General features: G+C 46.1%; 1 long non-coding RNA gene across 1 annotated transcript in view; it reads right to left on the reverse strand.

Moving 5' to 3' along the window:
* LOC137636402 (uncharacterized) overlaps positions 1 to 21899 on the reverse strand; it is a 120285-nt gene that overhangs the window by 40839 nt on the left and 57547 nt on the right. The window contains exon 2 of the long non-coding RNA XR_011043088.1: positions 3607 to 3679. This is a non-coding gene — a long non-coding RNA (uncharacterized lncRNA). The remainder of the gene's footprint in view (positions 1 to 3606; positions 3680 to 21899) is intronic.

The following is a 21899-nucleotide window of genomic DNA, read 5'->3' on the forward strand; positions in this document are numbered from 1 at the left end:
TCTTTGAGAGCGCCCTTCTTCAATAGGGTCTGGACTTCTGCATATCCCATGGCAAGGGAGTTCAATGACACTGGATTCCTGGTCAGGGGAGGTAGAGATGTTATGAACGGGACGCGATATCCTAGACTGATCACGGAGATTGTCCAGGAATCAGCCCCGAGTTGCTTCCACCTGTTTGCACAACTCTGTAGGCATCACCCCACTGGTGGAAATGCAGGTGTACTGCCTATCCTAGCGATTGCGGCCTCGGCTGCTCCCTCTGGGATTTTTACCTCCCCTAGAGGACTTTTTGCTTTTCCTGTCTTTGACAGGAAAGGGCTTAGACACCGTCTTCGCTGCATTTGTCGTCGTAGTGGTCTTGGTTGGATGGGACTGCTGTGGTGCTGGAGGTTTATAGGGCTTAGATGTTAAAGCCCAATGGAGGAGGGAGTCTTGATGGGACTTCCTCCACCTCTCAACAGCATGTTCCACATTCTTAGGCTTGAACAGAAGAGACCCCTCTATGGAGGAATGTCTGAGCCTATTGATCTCGGCGCTAGGGACCTTCTGGTGGAATCTCTCAGCTACTGCATCCCGACGTTTCAGGATGGTATTTGCCAACAAGTTCGAGACTTGGTGGGCGAGATACTCGATCGTGCGAGTACCTGAGAGAAGCAAGGTTTCCATAGTTTTCCTGGTACATTCCTTGGAGAAATCCTCAGATCGTATCAGGATACCTAAGGTCCCCAACCATATATCAAGCCACGAAGAAGCTTGCATAGCACACTTCGCAACCTTCTCCTGGTTGAGGATCTCGGCTGCCGAGAATGAGACCTGCCGGTTGGAGAGTCTCTCAAGAGGGACTCCCTAGTTAGCTCTTCCAGCGAGTGGTGAAGTGGAGGAACTGAACAAGGCTCTTCCAGGATCTCGAAGTACCTCCTCTGCTGTACGTGAGGAGGTGGGAGGAGCTTGTTCGTGGTACCAGAACGGTTGGAGGAGGACATCTCGGAGAGCTGCTGGGCGATCTTGCCCCTGGTACTCTTTACCCCTTGAGACCAGGGCAGGGCTGCACTCGTCTTGAAGGGTTTTTGAGCACCAAAGACCTGGTCTAGGACCGTGTCTTTGCCCTCTCGAGGGGGGATCTCCGGGTCGGAAAACCCGTTGAGAACCCTCATTAGAGTCAGAACCTGCCAAAATGCGTGTTCTTACTCCTGCTGGTCTCCTCCTCTTGTAGGACTTGCAGCGAAGTCTCCTTTTATCCCCAAAGGCTCTTCTTGGGGACATTTCCTGAGTGGCTGGCTGGCTCCATCCTAGCACTAGTGGAGGACTTTGGCAATGTTTTGAAGTCTTTAGATTCCTTCCGGGGAAGGATGTAAGACTCCAACATTGATGAGTGTTGCATGTCCCTTCTATTGCCAGACTGTGAGGAACTCTCGGCGTGAAGAGAGGTTTCCTCCATTGGTGCGATGGGGGAAAATCTCTCTTCGCGTGGTTCCCTTGGTATCGGGAGATCTTCGTCCGAAAGGGATGGAGAGTTAGTCCGAGAAATAGGACGAACTTGTCTTGATGGTTTGAGTGGAGTCAGTTTCGCCCCCGGAGAAGTGACCGCGTCCAGAACTCCTCTTTCCCTCTTCAAAGGGGTAGAGGAAGCCATGGTGCCATGTCCTACACAGGCTTGAAAGCCTGGGTTACAGCTCTGATCAGGGCACTGAACCAGGGCTGCTGGGTGACAGACGCACTGTCAGACATACCGCCTGAAGGGAAAGGAACCGAAGGTTCCCTGGGAGGAGTTACTGGAATGGGTGAGTTCGCCTTAGGAAGTAGCTTTGGGATCCTGAACCCCTCTGCATGTTTCCCTTCTCCCACAATGAGCGGTAGTATGCGCTTGCGGGGAGGGGAATGAGGCTATGGCGACCTTGCCGTGCATCGTTCCTTTTGGTGCGCATGCTCGCACACGGGAGAATATTGTGTACAGTTTTTTGAAGTTAGAAATAACTTATTGGTCCATGGGCTGGAGGAGTGGTGTGGTGTTGGGCGTGAGATAAAGGACCTTGATGAACCTGAATTCATCAAGAATGTCCTCTTCGAGACCAGGAGGGTAACCAGGGGCATTGTCGAGGACCAGGAGACATTTCATTGGCAGGTTTTTCTGTGCCAAATATTTTTTGACTGCCTTACCAAAGCACAGATTAACCCATTCTGTGAAGAAATGTCAGGTAACCTAAGCCTTAGCATTAGCGCGCCACATCACTTGCAGTTTTTCTTTCAAGATCCTATGGCTCTTGAAACCACGTGGGTTTTCCAAGTGGTATACCAGCAGTGGCTTGACCTTACAGTCACAGCTGGCATTGGCACACAAGGCTAGAGTTAACCGGCCCTTCATGGGTTTATGGCTCGGTAGTCTCTTCTCTTCTGCCGTGTTATAAGTCCTCCAGGGCATTTTCTTCCAAAAAAAAGCCAGTTTCATCGCAGTTGAAGACTCATTGGAGGATGAAGCCATGTCGGGCAATAACCGAGGCAAAGGTTGTGACGAAGTCCGCCGCGGCTTTCGAGTCGGAACTTGCTGCTTCCCCATGCCTAACAATTGAGTGTATCCCAGTTCATATTTTAAATTATCCAGCCGGCCCCGATTGGCTTTGAAGGTTTCTGCTGGCGTCGAAGTCTCCCCTATCTCAGCTGCTTGCTTCCCTTTCAAGTCATCATAGATTCTGCTGGCCTTCTTGCATATGATCATCTCGGTCACGCTATCTCCCGCTAACTGTTTCTCCCTTAACCAGATTAAAAGAAGCCACTCCATCTCGCCATGAATATCACTATGCAGCTTGGAGAGGATGGTTACTCCTTTGGAAGGCTTGGTGATCTTTATAGCATCCTTCTGCTTGAGGATGGTACATATAGTCGATGTACTCTTCTCATATTGGAGGGCCAGCTCAGTCACTCTTACGCAACTCTCATGTTTTTCGATTATTGCATGCTTCAACTCCATTGTCATCTGACGCTTTTTCTTTTCATTACCCTTGTTTGCACTCGTTTGCTTTGGACCCATTGCTTATTTAATTAATTATGCACTTATTAACGCAAAAAACAAGTAAAAAAACAAAACACTACGCCGATGCTCGGAGATAACAGGAAGACCGAGCAATGCTGTCCTGGTGAGCAGCCACTCGCACACGCGGCCACCTAGCGGCCACATAGGGAACTACCTCGTATCTCCAATTTTTCCTCGTACCTCAGGACAAAAATTTGCTTGGAACTCTCCTCGTATCTCAATTTTCTTGTATGTTGGGACGCTCGTATCTCAAGGTATTACTGTATATTCATTACTCCTTAAAAATTGCCATTTATGATGGTTTTATAAATGTTGATAACACTGATTGAAAAGTTTCTTTTATCAGGTCATAGTAATTGCAATTTTGGTTGTTGTAGTGTCCTCTTCCTTTCCATATATGGCCCCATGGACCAGGATCCAAAATAATTTGATATGGATGACAGCTTTACTAAAATTTGTGTGATCCAAACCTTAATGAAAAAAAAAAGGAGAAATGTTTCAAAAAGCTTCCTATTGTCCCTCCACAATAAGACATTATTTTTGTGTATGAACACAAACAAAAAATATCTAATACTCACTTCAAAGTTTGCTGCACTTTCTATGTTGGGACTGTGGCAACTAGATTGCTCTGCACTCCTCCTCTTCGCTTGCCTGTTAACAAAATTGGTTCTTAAAAATTGGATTCCAATTTTTTCTAAATCCAATTAACCCCAATAATTACATGATAAATGAAAATCAATTAAAAAAAATAAATTTTTTACACAAACAACTGCAACTTCTCGTCTTATTAAAAGAAAAACAAAAGAATTTATTCCTAAAAAATTCTACTGTTCAATAACAGACTGATAAGGGAAAAGAAAATAAAAAAAACCACTCTTGTCATTTCTAAATAAAATTTCTGTTCAAGACCAATCAGTCAAGTATCAATACCATAGATTCATGAGCACGATATATTACATTATAGATACTCCTCACTTAACATTGATGTTTGGTTCCTAAAACCCCAGATCTGAGTGAATTCCATAGAACATCCACTCCTAGCCGAAAATATTCGTCTTCACCCAAGGGGTTAACTACTGCACTGTAATTGTTCAGTGGCTACTTTCCTCTTGGTAAGGGTAGAAGAGATTCTTCAGCTATGGTAAGCAGCTCTTCTAGGAGAAGGACACTCCAAAATCAAACCATTGTTCTCTAGTCTTGGGCAGTGCCATAACCTCTGTACCATGGTCTTCCACTGTCTTTGGTTAGAGTTCTCGTGCTTGAGGGTACACTCGGGCACACTTCTATCTAGTTTCCCTTCCTCTTGGTTTGTTAAAGTTTTTTTTATAGGAAATATTTTTTTTTAATGTTACTATACTTGAAATATTTTACTTTTCTTTATTTCCTTTCCTCACTGGGCTATTTTCCCTGTTGGGGCCCCTGGGCTTATAGCATCCTGCTTTTCCAACTAGGGTTGTAGCTTAGCATTTAATAATAATAATAATAATAATAATAATAATAATATAATTTTCTAGTTACATGTCTACAGTACAGTTAATATTATATCCTAACTTACTCAAAACATCCGAAAAGAAACATTACATAATTATAGAGTATACCTATATGCTCCTCTTAGCAAGTGGTAATTACAAACATTTAAAACTTTGATGTCCAGGATGAATTGTGGAGGAGGTAAAATAATCCATGGAAATGAACCAACCATCGTTCTTTGCCCAACAACAAACATTTTCTATCATCACATTTGGGTCCTTGTTAATGAAATAAACCTCATAATAAACTAAACTCTTCCATGTTTTCTTGAAAAAAAGTGGCTATCAAATATTTGGGATAAAGTTGGCTATCAAATATAAGGAACAAAATTCAATCTGTACACATATCCCTTTCTGCCAGTAGTCTAGGCTTAAAATACAACGTCCTCCTCTTTTGTCATCTGACCACTAGTTTCAACCAATAATTGTATATGAGGGTAGGCGGACTAGTTGCCCACGCTCACCACTTGTCGATGACTACCTCGTTAACAATTTCCAAAGCCATTCCGGCTATACTGAGGACATTAATTATTTTCCAAGACATGACAAATTCGGAGATAATTTGTATTTTTCCTAACTATACAAACCTTAGCTATTTAATATGGGTCATTACTTTCGCGTAGCTGAAATGACGAGCCATTAGAAATTTAACAAAGGTTTACTACCCCCATCCCTAGTTAGCGGGGGGTAGGGAGGGGTAGCTTGGTACCCCCCCCCCCTCACACACCTGTGTGATGAGCTCACTTTGCTTAAAGGTAGGACTTCACGGGGGACAGGGCTGGCAGGCAAGTTTGATTAAATAGCTAAGGTTTGTATAGTTAGGAAAAATGTTATTTTTATTAATAAAATAAATTTTTGAATATACTTACCCGGTGATCATATAAGCTGTCAGCTCTGCTGCCCGACAGAAAAACCTAAGGACAAAATACGCCAGCGATCGCTATACAGGTGGAGGTGTACATCAACAGCGCCATCTGTCGAGCAGGTACTCAAGTACTCCATGTCAACACAGAACCAATTTTCTCCTCGGCCCACTGGGTCTCTATTGGGGAGGAAGGGAGGGTCCTTTAATATATGATCACCGGGTAAGTATATTCAAAAATTTATTTTATTAATAAAAATAACATTTTTCAATATTAAACTTAGCCGGTGATCATATAAGCTGATTCACACCCAGGGGGGTGGGTAGAGACCAGCATTACATGTTGACATTATTAAGAGCTAAGTATTTTGTATTTCATTTTAGCAGTTATTCAAAATAACAAACATAAAATAAATAAGTACCTGGTAAGGAAGTCGACTTGAACAATTACTCTGCCTTTTTAAGTACGTCTTCCTTACTGAGCCTCGCGATCCTCATAGGATGCTGAGCGACTCCTAGGAGCTGAAGTATGAAGGGTTGCAACCCATACTAAAGGACCTCATCAAAACCTCTAATCTAGGCGCTTCTCAAGAAAAGAATTTGACCACCCGCCAAATCAACCAGGATGCGAAAGGCTTCTTAGCCTTCCGGACAACCCAAAAACAACAATAAAAAACATTTCAAGAGAAAGATTAAAAAGGTTATGGAATTAGGGGAATGTAGTGGTTGAGCCCTCACCCACTACTGCACTCGCTGCTACGAATGGTCCCAGGGTGTAGCAGTTCTCGTAAAGAGACTGGACATCTTTAAGATAAAAAGACGCGAACACTGACTTGCTTCTCCAATAGGTTGCGTCCATTATACTCTGCAGAGATCTGTTTTGTTTGAAGGCCACTGAAGTTGCGACAGCTCTAACTTCATGTGTCCTTACCTTCAGCAAAGCATGGTCTTCCTCATTCAGATGGGAATGAGCTTCTCGTATCAACAGTCTAATATAATAGGAAACTGCATTCTTCGACATGGGTAAAGAAGGTTTCTTAATAGCACACCATAAAGCTTCTGACTGTCCTCGTAAAGGTTTAGTTCGTTTTAAATAGAACTTAAGAGCTCTAACAGGGCACAAGACTCTTTCTAGTTCATTTCCAACCAAATTAGAAAGGCTTGGAATATCGAACGATTTCGGCCAAGGACGAGAAGGTAGTTCGTTTTTGGCTAGAAAACCAAGCTGCAAAGAACATGTAGCCGTTTCAGATGAAAATCCGATGTTCCTGCTGAAGGCGTGTATCTCACTGACTCTTTTAGCTGTAGCTAAGCAGACGAGGAAAAGAGTCTTCAAAGTGAGATCTTTAAAGGAGGCTGATTGTAGTGGCTCGAACCTTTCTGACATAAGGAATCTTAGTACCACGTCTAAATTCCAACCTGGTGTGGCCAAACGACGCTCCTTCGAGGTCTCAAAAGACTTAAGGAGGTCCTGTAGATCTTTGTTGTTGGAAAGATCTAAGCCTCTGTGACGGAAGACTGCTGCCAACATGCTTCTGTAACCCTTGATCGTGGGAGCTGAAAGAGATCTTTCCTTCCTTAGGTATAAAAGGAAGTCAGCTATCTGAGTTACAGAGGTACTGGTTGAGGATACTGATACCGACTTGCACCAGCTTCGGAAGACTTCCCACTTCGACTGGTAGACTTTAAGAGTGGATGTCCTCCTTGCTCTAGCAATCGCTCTGGCTGCCTCCTTCGAAAAGCCTCTAGCTCTCGAGAGTCTTTCGATAGTCTGAAGGCAGTCAGACGAAGAGCGTGGAGGCTTGGGTGTACCTTCTTTACGTGTGGCTGACACAGAAGGTCCACTCTTAGAGGAAGTGTTCTGGGAACGTCCACTAGCCATTGCAGTACCTCGGTGAACCATTCTCTCGCGGGCCAGAGGGGAGCAACCAACGTCAACCTTGTCCCTTCGTGAGAGGCGAACTTCTGCAGTACTCTGTTGACAATCTTGAACGGGGGGAATGCATAAAGGTCTAGATGGGACCAATCCAGAAGAAAGGCATCTATATGAACTGCTGCTGGGTCCGGGATCGGCGAGCAATAAATTGGGAGCCTCTTGGTCATCGAGGTTGCAAATAGATCTATGGTAGGTTGGCCCCACAAGGCCCATAGTCTCTTGCATACATTCATGTGAAGGGTCCATTCTGTTGGGATGATTTGACCCTTCCGGCTGAGGCGGTCTGCCATGACATTCATGTTGCCTTGAATGAACCTCGTTACTAGAGACAGGTTTAGATCTCTTGACCAGGTGAGGAGGTCCCTTGCGATCTCGTATAACGTCATCGAATGAGTCCCTCCTTGCTTGGAGATGTACGCCAAGGCTGTGGTGTTGTCGGAGTTCACCTCCACCACCTTGCCTAGAAGGAGGGACTTGAAGCTTCTCAAGGCCAGATGAACTGCCAGTAGCTCCTTGCAGTTGATATGTAACGTTCTTTGATCCGCGTTCCACGTGCCCGAGCATTCCCGACCGTCTAATGTCGCACCCCAGCCCGTGTCCGATGCGTCCGAGAAGAGAACGTGGTTGGGGGTCTGAACAGCCAGTGGCAGACCCTCTCTGAGGTGAATGTTGTCCTTCCACCAAGTCAGTGAAGACTTCATCTTCTCGGAAATAGGGATCGAGACCGCTTCTAGCGTCTTGTCCTTTCTCCAGTGAACAGCTAGATGAAATTGAAGGGGTCGGAGGTGTAGTCTCCCTAACGCAATGAACTGGTCGTGATGAAAGCGTCCCTATCAGACTCATCCACTGTCTGACTGAACATCGGTCCTTCTTTAGCATGTTCTGGATGCATTCTTGGGCTTGACTGATTCTGGGGGCCGACGGAAAAGCCCGAAAAGCCTGACTCTGAATCTCCATTCCTAGGTACACTATAGTTTGGGATGGGACGAGTTGGGACTTTTCCATATTGACCAGGAGACCCAATTCCTTGGCCAGATCCAGAGTCCATTTTAGATTCTCCAGACAGCGACGACTTGACGAAGCTCTTAGAAGCCAGTCGTCCAAATAGAGGGAGGCTCTGATGTCTGCTAAGTGCAGGAATTTGGCAATATTCCTCATGAGGCGCCGTGCTTAGGCCAAAGCACAGGGCTTGAAATTGGTATACAACCTTCCCGTAAACGAACCTTAGAAAAGGTTGGGAATCTGGGTGGATGGGGACGTGAAAGTAAGCGTCCTTGAGGTCTAAAGAGACCATCCAGTCTTCCTTCCTGACCGATGCTAGAACCGACTTTGTCGTCTCCATGGTGAACGTCTGCTTTGTGACAAAGACATTCAGAGCACTGACGTCTAGCACCGGTCTCCACCCTCCCCCTCCTGTCTTCTTCACGACTAAGAAGAGACGGTTGTAGAAGCCCGGGGATTGATGGTCCCGGACTTTGACTACCGCTCCCTTTTGTAGTAAGAGAGACACCTCTTGCTGCAAAGCTAGTCTCTTGTCCTCCTCTCTGTACCTGGGAGAGAGGTCGATGGGAGTTGTTGCTAGAGGGGGCTTGCGCAAGAATGGAATCTTGTACCCCTCTCTGAGTAACTTCACAGATTGTGCGTCTGCGCCCCTGTTCTCCCAGGCCTGCCAGTAGTTCTTGAGCCTGGCTCCCACTGCTGTCTGAAGAAGGTGGCAGTCAGACTCTGCCTCTAAAGGACTTGGAACCTTTCTTCTTGCTCCCACGTTTACCTTCGGCACGAGCACCTCCTCTGCTGGAGGCTCTGCCACGAAAGGGCGGAATGAACCTTGACGCTGGAGTATCCATCCTGGGTCTAGACACGGAGGGCAAAGGGGTGGCTTTGCGTGCGGATGACGCAACCAGGTCATGTGTGTCTTTTTGAATCAAGGAGGCAGCAATCTCCTTGATCAACTCCTCAGGGAAGAGGCACTTCGAGAGAGGAGCAAACATAAGCTCCGATCTTTGACATGGGGTTACTCCAGCTGACAAGAAGGAGCAAAGGTGTTCCCGTTTCTTGAGGACCCCGGAAACGAAAGAAGCCGCAAGCTCACTAGAACCATCCCGTATGGCTTTGTCCATGCAGGACATTATGAGCATGGAAGTTTCCTTGTCAGAAGGGGAGGTCTTCCTGCTCAACGCTCCCAAACACCAGTCCAAAAAGTTAAAAACTTCGAACGCTCTGAATACTCCTTTCATCAGATGGTCTAAATCCGAAGGAGTCCAACAAATCTTGGAGCGTCTCATGGCCAGCCTGCGGGGAGAGTCTACAAGACTTGAGAAGTCGCCCTAGGCAGAGGCAGGAACTCCCAAGCCGAGAACTTCTCCCGTGGCATACCAGACGCTAGATCTGGAAGCAAGCTTGACAGGGGGAAACATGAAAGCTGTCTTCCCAAGTTGCTTCTTGGACTGCAACCAATCTCCCAGCACTCTAAAAGCTCTCTTGGATGAGCGGGCAAGGACGAGCTTCGTAAAGGCAGGTGCGGATGACTGCATGCCTAAAGCGAACTCAGAGGGAGGAGAGCGTGGTGCTGCAGACACAAACTGATCAGGATATAAATCCTTGAACAGTGCAAGCACTTTCCTAAAGTCCAAGGAGGGAGGCGTGGTCTTGGGTTCGTCGATGTCCGTGTGCGGGTCGTCAAGATGTGCAGCGTCGTTATCATCAGAGAGTCCATCGTCTGAATGCTGAAGAGGAAGCGGCAAAGGAGTAGGAATCAGCTGGTCGACTGAGTCCGGCAGCACGGGTGCATGCGTGACTGCACTGGACGCAACGTCATGGAACTGTTGGTCAGTCTGTGAGCTGGCAACAACCATAGCTGTGTGGGGAAGCAAAGCTTCTACTCCTGACTGACTAGTCTGCTGCGGGCGAGTAGCGGTAACCACAGTGGGTTGCGGAGGTTGACGCACAGCGTCAAAACAAAGCAACTTAACTCCACCCTCCTGTTGTTGTGGTAACTCGCGAACGTCAACGTAGGGTTCCGTGCGTCTGTGAACGTCAACGTGCGGCTGGCAGGGTACACTGCGCATGGGTGGTGGAACTCTCACAGCCGGAGTGCGGGAGAAGGTAGCCTCAGCGTCTACTGTACGCACAACCGTGGTTGGTAGTAGGCTAACGGGTGCAGCGTCAACCTTCTCCGCACGATACTCCTGCATAAAAGATGCTAACTGTGTCTGCATAGACTGTAGCAAAGACCACTTAGGGTCTACAGCAGCAGGTGCGGCAACAGACGGTGTTACTGCCTGTTGCGGTACCACTTTGCCTCTCTTAGGAGGTGTGCAGTCATCGGAAGACTGCAGCGAGTCCGAACTGACCCAGTGGCTACACCTGGGCCGTTGGACTTGCGCGGAAGGGACCTTGCGTTTGAGAGGCCGTGAGACCTTGGTCCATCGTTTCTGGCGTGAAACCTCTTCCGCAGACGAGGAATGAACGGGCTCTCTCGTCTTCTTGTGGGTGGGGCGATCTTGGCAAGATACGTCCGAAACCACGGAGGGAACGTCTGTCCGCTGATTAAAGCCTGTCGAACCCTTTGGTCGTACGACATTGCTTCTCCCCTGGGCTTGGGAGCTTGCAAGAGGTCCCGGACTGGGAGGACGACAGGCACGAACAGACGCACCCTCAAGCGCAACACTAACACTTTTCACAGCACTACCACTCACTTCACTTCCCACTGCACTCTTACCCTTCAACTCCCTGACGTCTGCCATGAGTTGGTTGCGGTCACTCGCTAATGACTCGACTCTCTCACCCAGAGCCTGGATGGCACGCATCATATCTGCCATCGAAGGTTGTTGAGTGCTAGAAGGGGGATCAGGAGTAACCACTACAGGGGAAGGAATAGGTTGTGGGGCATGGGGAGAGGAAAAATCAACTGAGCGAGATGAACTCCTCCTGACTCTATCTCTCTCTAGCCTACGTGAATATTTAAGGAATTCGACAAAATCGAATTCCGAAAGCCCAACGCATTCCTCACACCGATCTTCCCATTGACAGGATTTACCCCGACAATTGGAACAAATGGTGTGAGGATCGATAGAGGCCTTCGGAAGACGCCTAAAACAGTCCCTAGCACTACACTTCCTGTATTTAGGGACTTGAGAAGGGTCAGCCATCTTGAATTAGTCAAAGGGAAATTCAAAATCTATCCAAGTCGTCAACAAATAATCCAAAATTCAATCAAAGTATGCAAGGAAGTATTGAAGATAACCTCTGCAAAGCGAAAGCTAAAAACTAGAAATGAGTACTTCACCAAATAATGTGAAAATCAATCCAGTAAGCAACAGCATATTTAGTAGGTCTTGCCAGTGGCACGACAGAGAGAAAATTGGTTCTGTGTTGACATGGAGTACTTGAGTACCTGCTCGACAGATGGCGCTGTTGATGTACACCCCCACCTGTATAGCGATCGCTGGCGTATTTTGTCCTTAGGTTTTTCTGTCGGGCAGCAGAGCTGACAGCTTATATGATCACCGGCTAAGTTTAATATTGAAAAATACAAATTAGAGGTATCTCCGAATTTGTCATTTGTTCCGTAACTGAAATACAAACCACGCTATTTAATATGGGTGACTCAACCCTTAGGAAGGGTGGAAAAGTCCCAGCCATACTGGCTTTTGGCTTTGCCCAGGGACTCATTATCTGAGTGTGTCAGTACTCAACAATAAAGAGTCCCTGCACCTCGCTCGCACCTTGTTACGCTAGGGCTGCGGCCTACATAAGCTGTGTGTGAAGGATTATGTGTGACTCGTCCTAGGAAGTTGACCTGAAGCTCTTTAGATGGAAAACTTTAGGCTAGAACTTACCCAATACCACCTCGTCAGGGTATGGGGACGTGACAGTATTAACTTAATACTAGGAACACAAGGAACCATGGTTTACCTGCAGTGGTTTGAGCTCAGCTATGCAGAGAACCCAGGATGCTGCTTTCTCCAAGAAAGGAGAGGATGAAGAAAAGAATAAGGGCCAGACAAATCTTTTCATTCATGCAGACTAAAACCGGGTAACAATGCCCTCAACCCTCTGCTACCTGTCCATTACGGAGCCTGAGGTTAGACCAGCTGTTGTGCAGCCAACACAGGGCTGAGAGAGAACGTATCGAGCCTCCTGTGTGTCACGTCTTGCAGGTAGTGGGGTGTGAAGGTCGTCTGACGCTTCCACACCCCTGCTTGTAGAACCTGCGTCACTGAGAAGTTCTTCTTGAAGGTCAGGGACGTAGCTACAACCCTGACATCATGCGCTCTAAGGCGACATGACGGAGGAGGGTCAGGATTCAGGGACAGATGGATCACCCTACGAATTCATGTGGAGATGGTATTCTTGGTGACCCTCCTCTTTGTTCTCCCAGTCCTCACAAACAAAGCTTGCACTTGGGAACGAATGCAGCCGTTCTTTGAGATATAACCTCACACTCCTTACTGGACACAGTAGGAGATGGTCTGGGTCATCTGTTACAGAACGAAGACTCGAAATCCAGAAAGAGTCAAATTGAGGATCCAGCACTCCCGGATTCTGTGTCTTAGCCACAAACTCAGAGACGAATCTGAACATTACCTCCCCTCATCCCCTTGCATGGGCGATGTCATACGAGAGACCATGAAGTTCACTGACTCGCTTAGCCAAGGTCAAAGCTAGTAGGAACACCGCCTTTCAAGTTAGGTGGCGATTTGAAGCCTGGCGAAATGGATCGTAGGGAGGCCTCCTAAGAGGCCTGAGAATTCGAACCATGTTCCCTGGAGGAGGTCTCACTTCCGACTGAGGGCAGGTAAGATCGTATCTTCGTATGAGTAGGGAAAGTACCAGCGAGGAAAAGTACGCTCTTTGGGCCTGAAGGCTAGACTTAAGGCTGAGCGATAGCCTTTCACTGCCGAGACTGAAAGGTGCATTCTTCCCGCAAATAAACGAAGAACTCTGCTCTTGCTGGAATTTTGGTATCGAGTGGAGAGATACCCCTTCACGATTCCAACCACAGAAAACTCACCACTTTGCCTGGTAGGCCCCTGCAGATGGCCTGCGCAGGTGTCCAGACATCCCGTTCACAGCTTGTTGCGACAATCCTCTCTTAGTGAGGAGATGCTGGATAGTCTCCAGGCATGAAGTCGAAGCGAAGCTACGGCTTTGAGAAAGATGTTGGCATGTGGTTGTTTGAGTAGCTTGTGCCGCAGAGGGAGTTCTCCCGGAAGTTCCGTTAGGAGTTGCGGAAGGTCCGGAAACCATTCCGCGTGATGCCATAGCGTAGCTATAAAGGGTCATCGAGCGATTGGCCGATATTCTGGTCTTGTTGAGCACGCTCCTCATCAGACAGAAAAGGGGAAAAGCGCACACGTCGGTGCTGTCCCACCGTTGTTGGAAGGCATCTTGCCAGAGTGCTTTGGGATCTGGGACTAGGGGCAATACAGCGGGAGCTTGAAGTTCAGCGCTGTAGCGAACCAATCCACAGTCGGTTAACCCCACAAAGTCAGGACTTTGTTGGCCACTGGATGATCCAAGGACCACTTGGTACTCATTATCTGAGATGCTCTGCTCCGACAGTCGGTGAGCACATTCCATTTGTCTGGAATGAAGCGAGCCGATAGAGGCATCGAGTGGACTTCGGTCTATCTCAGTATCTCTACTGAGAGATGGGATAGCTACTCATTATCTGAGATGCTCTGCTCCGACAGTCGGTGAGCACATTCCCTTTGTCTGGAATGAAGCGAGCCGATAGAGGCATCGAGTGGACTTCGGTCTATCTCAGTATCTCTACTGAGAGATGGGATAGCTGCTTTGAAAAGGTACCTCCTTGCTTGTTGATGTAAGCCACTACTATGGTGTTATCGCTCATCACACCACAGAGTGATCTGCTAGGTCTTTGTTGGCACTGTTGAAGGGCCATGAAGAACAGCCTTCATCTCTAGCAGATTTATATGGAGGCACCTTTCCGATTCTGACCACAGGCCAGAGGTCCTATGGTACAGAATGTGGTTCCCCCTCCCTCCCATTCCTTTGAGGTGTCCGAAAACCGCCTCCAAACTGGGGGAAGGAACGAGAAGATCCATTCTTTCCCGTAGGTTCTCGCCTGTCGCCCACCACTGGGGGTTCGTCCATTCCGAAGGATCCATAGGGATCATGATGTCCAGGGAATCGCAGCCTTGATTCCACTCGGACCTGAGTCCCCCCTGGAGAGACCTCATCCTGAGGCGACTGTTGAGGACTAGATGAGCCAAGGGTGAAAGGTGACCGAGGAGACGTAACTACGATTGGGTTGGAAGCTCTTCTCGTCTGAGGAAAGGGCTTGCGACTCTTCTCAGCCTTGCTATCCTGTCGTCTGATGGAAAGGCTTTACGGAGATTGGTGTCTATAATCATGCCTAGGTGAACCAGTCATTGATTGGGCAGCAGAGCGTACCTCTCGAGACTTACCATGATCCTTAGATCCAGGCAAAGTCATAGAAGTTTGTTTCGATGTCAAAGAGGGAATGACTCCGCGTCTGCTAGGATCAGGCAATCATCCAGATATAAGAGGAGACGGAAGCCGATCCTGAGTGCCCATGATGAAATTAGGGTGAACAGTCCGGTGAAACCTTGTGGTACTGTGGAGAGACCGAAACACGGCACCTTGAACTGGTACTCCTTGTTGTCTAGCTGAATCCTAAGTACTTCCTTGAAGACGGATGGACTGGGATCTGGAAGTAAACGGCCTTCAGGTCCAATAAACACAAGAAGTCTTGCGATTTACTGCCAGACTGACTGTGTCTGCGGTCGCCATGCTGACCGAAGTATTCTTTAATAATAATAATAATAATAATAATCTTTATTTCAGCAAAAGCCATATACAGAGTACACTTTTGACATCGGTAAAAAAAAAAAAAAAAAAAAAAAAGATGAGATATGCAATAATATCAGTGATATATTATAAACATCAATTAGCAGGTTGACCACAGACTTCTAAGGTCTGGATAACAAACTCACAATAGAATTAACGCTTAACAATAATGATAACATACATATCAGCAAACAAAAAGAGAGGGAGAAAGCAAAAAAAAAAATGGAGATGACAATGATAAATATGTTGGAACAGAAATTGCTTGAATAATGAAATAACACTGGGGAGAAAAAAAATCTAGTCACTGAGCAGGTGGTGTGAAGGAAATACAGGACATCCAGACAACAAAGATGTAACATAATAAAACACGTTATCATAACATTACTGGGTATCACACCAAAGTTATTTAGTGATGAAGATTTGGCATATCCACACTATCAAATATTAGTGAATACAATTCATTGTACTGACGCTTCCATATTCCAAGTTTCCCACATTTTGGATTTTGACATCGGTAACAAAAAAAGAAAAAAAAGATGAGATATGCAATAATATCAGTGATATATTATAAACATCAATTAGCAGGTTGACCACAGAGTTCTAAGGTCTGGATAACAAACTCACAATAGAATTAACGCTTAACAATGATGATAACATACATATCAGCAAACAAAAAGAGAGGGAGAAAGAAAAAAATAAAATGAAGATGACAATGATAAATATGTTGGAACAGAAATTGCTTGAATAATGAAAGAACACTGGGGAGAAAAAAAAAATCTAGTCACTGAGCAGGTGGTGTGAAGGAAATACAGGACATCCAGACAACAAAGATGTAACATAATAAAACACATTATTATTTCTGGGTCGATCTGTGACGGCCGGTGAAAAGGGTCCTTCTTTACACTTTTCTAATATAAATCTTCCAAATATACTAGAGAAAGATAAAAGCATGGAATGCAGAGGTTACAACCCTCGCGCGATCACCTTGTGGGTGTCGTGTATTTAACAAGGGCGTGTGTAAACCACTATTCACAAGCTGTCTTCCATTTAGATAATCCCTTCATCAAAGGGGAGGGCCGTGATAGGCCCTAGAGAATACAGTTGGACTACCCCACCGACACCTACTACTCGCGCTCTCCAGGTCATCCTTCTGTTTTGGACTTGCCCGCTAAGTCGTTATTTATTTTGTAAGGTGTGTTTCGCAAGTGATTGTCGTTAATTCAACATGACTGACATTGCTACTTCACCTTTACCAATGTTAAGTACCATAGTTTGTTTTGACAGTTTTTTCAGTACCGGGCATTTGTTCTCTTTCCAGTAATATGGATTTTAATTTTGGAAGAGGCTTGGCCGTCCTCAATATCGGCAGCCATTTTGGTTTTGTTCGATTCGGAAGTTTTTCAAGTTAATATTGCCCTTCTGGTACTCTGTCATCTAGGTTATATCACTTACGTTTTATGACCAATATTATTATCATTATTTATTATTGTTTTTTACTATGGTATTTATTTGCTAGCAAGTCCAATTTGGACGAAGAATATCGATCTAGTCTTTGTTATAGTTATGTTCACGCCTCAGGAAGGTGCTCGATTTAGACTATATCTTTATGTTTAATTGTTACGTTGTCGTTATTCTTCGTTCTTGGTTATTACAATTTTATCATTATTCTTATCATATTATTGTGTGATTTTGGTTTTTTATTATATAACCTTGAGAGCGTGAGCATAGAGTGCTCATATTCTGTTTCTACAGATACGAGTTACCCCTTCTCTCGTTTTCTTTATTAAGCTCGAGTAGAGGAGGTGGATTTCCCGTTTTCCGTTTTATACGATCACGAGTTATTCCTGCCTACTCTTATTCTCCGAGTTGATGATATTACGTTTAATGATATTCACGTTTTATTGATGTGGTTACTGTTAATAGAGCTAGCACTATTAATAGGTTACGTTAGTGTATGAGTCATTATTTGGGATCGCTTTATGCCGACACCCTTGGCTCCGCCTTGAGTTATACTCCGCTATAATGGATACTCATTGGGTGAGAACTAGCCAGATATTTGGAGTGCAACGGTGAAATCCGGCACTCAAACTCCGGTTGAGGCCTTTTGCACACGAACCTGTGTCATGATTGATCACAATTACATTATAACGGTCCTTTTTTCATCGAATCTCGGGCTTCACTAGAGATAACACAGAAGTTCAGCATTGAGGTTAATATTATCGTAACGTTGAGGGTCACAATTTCACGCTGACGGACCTTTGTCACCGGATCTCCGGTACAAACAGAGATCAATCAGACGATCAGAACCAGGGTACGAACCCTTTTTCATGAATAATCACCATTTCATTATTACGGCCCCTTTTTATCGAATCTCCGGCTTAACCGGATATTACACAGCCGTTCAGCATTGAGGTTAATATTATCTTACCTCTGATGTTCACGTTTTCACTATGACGGACCTTTGTCACCGGATCTCCGGTGGCAACAGAGATCACTCAGACCACGGGTGGCCAATCTTTTGTTTTAGCGGTAAAGGAAAGGATTTAACATGAATACAAAGTAAACTGTACTTACTTTAATGACACTTTGAATTTGTGTTGATAATATTCATTAGCTATTCTTGAAAGTCCTAATGAAAATATATGAACATAATTAGCAATTTTAAAGAAAAGTCATTCAATTTACTATCTTTGGGGTATAGTGCGCCACTTGTAATCGTGCAATGCGCCACTGTTGGCGCATGAGCCATAGGTTGGCCACCCCTGACTCAGACGTTCAGAACCGGGGTTAAAATTATTTTACCGATGAGGTTTATAGTTACATGTTATGTGGTTACCGGATATTAGTATTCTATTGATTCATCTGTTCACTGACCAGAGTCTCAAGGAACAGTAGATAGCCTCTCATGGAATGGTTGGTTTCGACCTGGCTTTTCATTAGAAGGGGCTAGCGTTCGATCCCAAGTACTGAGTAGAAATTTATTTCTATTTGAACACGATGTTGTATGGATATTTATCCATATTTCTACATATTTATAATTAAATTTCTGGGCTCGAACCTGTGCCGCCCAGTGAATAAGCTCCATTTAGCACTTATTCTTAGGTAATTTACTGCTAAATATACCAGAGAAAAAATGTAAAGGAGTGCTAGGTTAACTAGCTCGCTCACCTATTGGTGTCGGTATAAAATTGGGCGTATAATCTAGAGGTCCCGCACTATTTAGATTCATCCACGACAGAAACCCCAATAGAGGAGAGCCGTTCAACCTCACTCGGTACTACTAACACTGCATCCGCTCAGAACCCAACTCCTTTTAGCACGTCTTGTGTGTAACCCGCTTTTTTGTTGTGCTCTCGTTTTTCCACTTATTTTCATTGGATTATGGCTTCTTCGTCGGTTTCCCTGGAGACACCGTCTAAGTTAAGTACCAAGCTTGGTTTTGCTGTGTTTTGAGCTACCTAGATCGTTTAATATTTGAATTATAGGAGTTTATTCTCTTCGTTCATACCGATCTTGCTTGATTCCACTTACAGTTGGTACTCCTGTTTTGAGAGCTTTTAGTTTCACCCGCGGTGTTACTATATGTATTATTTTTATTATTAATTCTATTTGTTATTGTGGATATTCATTATTTAGCGTTTAGAACCCTCGTGGTTCACTTTTTGGGCCGATATCATTTACGTATCGTTATGGCTGCCGACCTTCGTTGCTAGGCGGCAATGTTATTTTTTAAGCCATCAGGTGTGTCTTTTGTGATTTAATTATTTTGTTGCATGCCTTGCCCAAAAATTTTTATGTGTTTATTTTATATTATCAACGCTATTACTATTATAATGAATATTGTGCTATTACTCCGTTTGATCTGTCTGGTTGGGGATCGTCAGTTGGTAGCCCTGCTGCTCCGTATCACGTGATCCTCCCCCATGCTCCCCCTCTCGCTAGGTGGGCGGCTAGGCTTCTCTCCCCCCCTCCCCTAGGGGACCGTTGCCTTCCCTCCTTTTAGAGGGGGTAGTTCAGTGTTTATGGACTTTGTCCTCAGGGTGTCCCGGCGGGTTCGGCTCTGTCTAGTCTGGTTGGCCACCGGTCAACAGAGTTGGATCCCGGTGCACCCTATTTTATATTCACTTATCACACTGGTTTATGTTATATGAAACCCTCTGGGTTCGGTTGGCGGTTCTTATCTACAGTTCCGCCCCCCTATTAATTTATAACAGTTCCTATGATGATTATATGACAGATCACTATCCCGGAGTTCCTATACGAATTGGTTTTGGATACTTTTATTTCCCGGCCCGGGGCTTAGCCTCGCCCCGGGAAATCAGACACCATGTGTCTTAATTTCTTGTTGTTGCATCCTTTTTTATGCTCCCGGCTCGACCGGAATGGATGGCTATACTTTAGTCTTAAGCTAGACTTATGTTTAGGCCCGGGTCCTCCGGACCCGCCCCTACTTAAGAATATTACAGTTAAGCTCTAATCTTGTGTTAGGCTTATGTTAGGCCCGGGTTCTCCGGACCCGCCCCTACTTAAGAGAATTACAGTTTCTCATATACTATTCTTTTTATAGATGGTGCATTGTCAGACAACGGCCTGTGCAGCTGTTCTACATCAGCCCTGCGGCCATACCGTCTGTCGGTCTCACGCCCTCTGCGGTGTGCAGCTGGAGGATGTCGTGGTATGGCACCCGGATAACTGTGTGGTCTGTTTTGACCTCGTTACCACCCTTGGATCTGACTCGGTGAGTCCCGTTGGCTATGTTGCCTTCTTATTTATCTTACCTTTTTTGGCATACATACACTATTTAGTAAGATATCTATGGTCTTGAAGGACCACTGGGAGCCTTCCCTTTTTAATTCCCACTATTATTTCAGGCATCCCCGGAGCAAAAGTCTGCGGCTCGGGCCACACTGAAAGTGTGGGTTGGTGGTTTTGCCCGGAACGTGAAGTCCAAGCGGCCGTACGTCCTCTCCGAGGACTACTGTTCCTTGATTTACCCCAACGCCAAGTCTTCAGCCGCTGTGGCTAGGCATGTTGCAGCTCCCATCATTGCCCACATTGATGCCACCATAGCGGGGTTTATTGATCCAGAGCAGGATCCGTCGGACGCCCCCGGAGATCTAGAAGACAATGTTGCCTCCATGAACCTTGACGTGGAACCCATGTTATTGGATGATCCAGATACAGGTAGGGTGGTAAGTGAGGCAGGTGTTTCCGGCGCTGAGATTCCTATCCTCAGCCCCTCTCTTTCTTCTTCATCTGATCGCTCCTCCTTTCATGGGTTTTCTGGGGACCGTGATTCGTCCCAACGATCACACCCGGTTCCCCCCAAGAATAAGTCTAGAACCTTACCTAAAGCTCGTAAGCCTCATAAGGCTTCTCATGGTTCTAAACAGAATACAAACCTGTCATCTAAGGCTTCTGGCTCCTCCTCTAAGTCTCGCGACCCGGGAGTTCTTTCCGCCACACCTGCTGCTAGCCCGGGCCTTTCCGAATCAGCCATGCTTCGCATCGTGTCGGAGATGCAGGCTAAGTTGGTATCAGAGATGCAGTCTAAGATGGTTACGATGTTCTCTAACATCGGTCAGAGACTTGGGGCATTAGAGCAAGGTGCTCCGGAGCGAGTCCAAAGCTCTCTCATCCCGGATGCCTCTAAGCTCCCGCCGTTTGCCAAAAATAACCCTTGGCGTATGGCTCTTCATTCCCCGTTCTCGGACGGAATGTTAACTTTGGAGGGTCTTGGCACTCGTCCCCTAGAGGACTTTGAATTCTTTCCTCCTGGTCTGGCATTTCCATTTCATGGTTATGCCAGGCTTACCGAGGAAGCTTTGGTTCGGTTAGACAAGGTCCCCAAGGAGACAGTCATCTTCCCAAAAGAGCAAGCCCAATCTGTGTGGGCCAGATTCCTGAATGACATCGGCTGCACCAACACCATGTTGACGCCTTATAAGAGCTCCTTCACAATGTTCTTAATGGACAAAAACACCGTGACTCCATGTGTCAATAAGGTAGCAGAGCTTGCCTTCCAATATGCTCTGGAGGAGAAGCCCTTGCCTCCCATCCGAGAGGTGGATCCAATCTCCCTCCTTCTTCCTTCAGGCATTGAGTGTTGGGACAACGTCCATACCACTTTTACCTCTGGCAAGCTAGCAGCAGACTGTGCTTCAGTAATGTTTAGTGAGCGGCTTCCCCGTCTCCCGGAATCCCTCATTAAACAGGAGTATGATTCCCGCCTACGCGTTGGCCGTACTCTGAACTTGGCCACATCCACGGAGTCGATAGCCTTGACTTACGATACTGAGAGTATTTTTAAGTCTCTCAACAAGGCTACGTTGCAGTCATTATACTATGACCTGTATGACTTCGCTACTGCTAAACGCAGGTGTCGCAAACATGTCCTGGCAGAGGCGACTATTAGGCATGAACCTAATAAGTTTATCCGGTCCTCCTGTTGGGGTTCAAACCTCTTCCCTGAGGATCTTGTAGAGGAAGTCTTGGCGGAGGCCACTAGAGTCAACCAGAGCCTTAAAGCCCGTTGGGGTTTGACTCCTAAACGTAAATATGACCCTGCAAATTACCAAGCCCGGGGTAGGAAGAAGCTCCGTCCATATACCTCCACCCAGTTCAGGCAACAGCAGAGTGGTTCGTCCATTTTCCGGCTGCCTCTTCCCCCATCTCCTGTTGCCCCTGCACAGCCTTCCACCTCTC

The sequence above is a fragment of the Palaemon carinicauda genome, unplaced genomic scaffold (genome assembly GCF_036898095.1).
Source record: "Palaemon carinicauda isolate YSFRI2023 unplaced genomic scaffold, ASM3689809v2 scaffold29, whole genome shotgun sequence".
Taxonomy (NCBI): domain Eukaryota; kingdom Metazoa; phylum Arthropoda; class Malacostraca; order Decapoda; family Palaemonidae; genus Palaemon; species Palaemon carinicauda.